We start from the raw sequence: 3,544 nt of genomic DNA on the forward strand, positions 1-3,544 counted from the left end.
ATTGTCAATATTGTGATATTGACACAGCTCTGAATATTGACATTGCTGCTTTGGAGTTCAGTGATTTTTTTCTAAAAGATACCAACCTCTAAAGTAATGAAATTCTACTGTCTAGAAAAGGATATATTGTTAAAACATAATTGTTTTTTTCTATTCATCTAGTTGCTCTTAGACCATCAAGATGCAATTGCTCCTGAGCACAATGATCCAATTCACGAGCTGCTGGATGATCTCGGAGAGGTTCCTACAATTGAGTCCTTAATAGGTGGTCTAGTTTATTCTGCTAAAATAATATGTGATATTACCTGAAATGACTTAAAGTGCACTAAAGAAACAGTAAGAAATCATCACCTGTCCTTTGGGAGGACGTGCTCTAAAAAGCAGCCGCAGATTTGTTGCAGTATATTTTCTCTGCATAATTTACTGCCCTGAAAAAAACAGAGGTTCTTTCTCTCCTCCCCACCCACCTCACCTCATCCCACTCTAGAAGTTTCTAGAAGACAGATGGATATTGACATATTTTCTTTGTTCCATTACACTGGACCCATTTCTCTGTGCTTGTGTCCCTGTTCCAGCTTGTTTGCAAGGATCCGTCCTTACTGGAGATCTGTAGGTATTCCTTTCAGAGTGCAGTAATAAATGTATTAAATAGCATGTGTTCCTTTAAGAGTCTTTGGCATGTGGACAGGGATCTTCCCCAACAGACAGGTAACATTTTTCCCCTCCTTTAGAGTTATTTTCCATAAGGAAAATAGAATTTTATCCTCTTCTGGTTGGGGGAAGAAGGAACTAACACTACTAATCTGTGAAACTGTTCTGGAAACCTGAGACACGGTTTACTGCTTCAGGATGTAACACATACTGGAAGGATGCACAAGTTTTTCTCCTTCATTGGTTTCTATGTTGCAGTTATTTGAAGTTTCTAGTCTAGCAGAGGGGGAGGGAGGCAAACCAGGCACAGTTTTTAGAGAGGATGCTCTGACAGCAAACACTAAGCTTGAAGTTGCTTGATCAGAAAGGTTAGAATCTTCTAAAGGAGTGATTGCAAGCACATTTTCTTCCAAGCACTGGCAAAGAACTGTAAGAGGCATTATCTGAACAAGCAGAGACCATGGGTTTAGCTAGAACTCGCCCTCCTTCCCCATTTCATTTCTCCTGTGTGCATTGTTTCACTATGGCTAATATGTCAGATCTTTCTGCAACCCTTTAAAAAATGGGGGGAAAGGTCCCAACTATTGTTCTGGTGAAAGTTCATATGCAGTTAGAGCAAGAAAATTTCTTTTTGATGGGATAGCTTACTTTGTTCAAGAGATGATGACAGGCTCAGTTGCTAACAAGCTCTTTGCTCATAGCTTGAAACATGCATTTTGATGAGGACATGGACATATGGGCATCATCACATTTTTGTTTTCTACTTTTGGGAGTTCAGCCACTCTTCTCACTGAGATACTGAGATAGAGTGTGGAATGCATGTAAATCTTTAAGGCATTCAAAGTGGTGATTTTGTGGTGCTTTTCTTGCTGGTGCATTCTCTCAGATTTGTTATGAAAAAGTCTGATATTCAAGATATAGTCTGATATATTCAAGAAAGTCTGATAAATTCAAGATGATGTCTTTGAAAGTTGGTTTGGGTTTTGAAGTTTCCTTTGGACAGTATAGGAAACAGTCTAGTTTCTCTGTGTCTCTTATGTAGGGAAAAATTATGAAGTCCTAACAGTCAAGAAGGTAAAGAATGTGATTTAATCTATAAACTCTCTCTGCTTGGCAGGGGAAGGTTCTGGCAATGTTAATGACCCCAACAGGGAAATGCTAGCAAAGACTGAGGTTTCTCTCACACTCACTAATAAATTTGACGTTCCTGGTGATGAGAATGCAGAGATGGATGCAAGGACAATTCTTTTGAAGTAAGTAGGAGGTAACTACCTGGTATGTTACTCAAAAGAAGGAGCACTGGAATTTTACCAGTTAATCAGCATGTGAAAATGAGAGAATTGAGGCATAATTTAAGGAAATGTGGTGGGACTGTTACACCAAATACACTGAGATTGTAGTCATGTCCTTTTCTATACTGTGGCATGACTTTTAATTGATGAAGACTAATAGCGTTTTTGAGAAGCATGGGTCTTATAACCTAATGGAAAGAGAGCAATGGACTGTCATTTTGTCTCACTGATTAAATTCTTTCCGCAATAATAATTTTATTATTGCCAGAATCTTTATTCTGGAAAACCTTTAACTAACAGTGACTCTCTACTGGTTTTAAGCAAATCCCTATTGCTGAGATGTACAAAGCAGTGACCTGATATTCAAGTGCATGTTTACCTCCTCTTATGCATTCCTGCTCAGATGGCAGTTTGAAAAATCTTGGCTCAGCATGTACTTGATGTAGGCAGACAAATGATCTCCCACGAGAAGATTTTGTCTCCAAAAGTAACTTTAACTGGACTTCTTAAAAGATACATCAGTATTTTCCTACCCGCCAGACAAAGGTGACATTGATTTCAAAAGTAAAGATTTATCAGCTGCACTGGTAGTCATTTAAGTTGTGGATGATGAGGAAGGTGCGTATGTGGTGCAGTTTGTGTGATTCCAAAAATAATTCCAGCTGGACTGCAGAGGTGCTATTTGGTTTTATTGTGTGGCTTAAGGACAGAAGTGCTTCAGAGTGGACACCAACTGTGATTAAATTAAATCTTAGCTCAAATCAAGGAAATGGCCCTGTCTATTGCCAGGCTGGCCTTGAGATCTACCTGTCCCCCATCCACATAAGAAAATAATCCTTCTGAGTTTTTTGATACCTATTATAGATCACTGAAGCATGCTTATGGATGGATAATATAGAGCTTTTCTGGTTGCACAAATGGGCTGTGGCTGCTACCTGCATTATCGTTCACCTTGAATGCAGTTTCTGTGGTCCACCTGGCAGTACTGGGGCTACCTTCTAATATATGGGGTAGCCTCCTTGCTGTTTGAAGAAGTTTTGGGGAGCAAATTGTGCATATTACAGAGAGGAACCTTTCGAGGAACCAGTTTCCAATAACGCGCTGTCCAAACAGTAAAGTGCTTGTCAGGGTTCTGGTCTGGTTTAGCCTATGCCTACCTGAGTGCTTCTCCAGTAATAATCTGACTTTAAATAAATTGGTATTGTTGCAGAACATAAAAGTATTAAAGGTCTTTCTGTTTAAATTTTTTTTCTCCTATTATCCTTGATGTCTTTGCAGCACAAAACGTTTAATTGTTGATGTAATCCGCTTCCAGCCAGGGGAGACGCTGACTGAAATTTTGGAAACTTCAGCTACCTCAGAGCAAGTATGATGCTGTTTGTCTGTGCTGGTTTTAGACTTGGAAATCATCATCTATCTAGATATATGTGGAATTCTCCATTTAGGTATTGCAGTGACGCTGTCTCCACTGATGATGGAGCAGGGTGTTACGATAATCAGGAGGGTGTACAGTGGAAGTAAATGTACGTGTGAATCTTACTCCTGCAGCAGTTGCTAGAAACTGTTTATGTAGAAGACCACTTTAGATGATAGGTAGGCTT

The 3,544-nt window shown here is 39.4% G+C and overlaps 1 long non-coding RNA gene across 1 annotated transcript; it reads left to right on the forward strand.

The window, feature by feature from the left end:
* Positions 1-18: 18 nt before the first annotated feature.
* Positions 19-3,310, forward strand: LOC115917083. The gene is made up of 3 exons (XR_004061664.1): positions 19-265; positions 1,769-1,904; positions 3,222-3,310. It is a non-coding gene; the product is annotated as an uncharacterized LOC115917083 (long non-coding RNA).
* Positions 3,311-3,544: the final 234 nt, after the last annotated feature.

Source organism: Camarhynchus parvulus, unplaced genomic scaffold (genome assembly GCF_901933205.1).
Source record: "Camarhynchus parvulus unplaced genomic scaffold, STF_HiC, whole genome shotgun sequence".
NCBI lineage: Eukaryota > Metazoa > Chordata > Aves > Passeriformes > Thraupidae > Camarhynchus > Camarhynchus parvulus.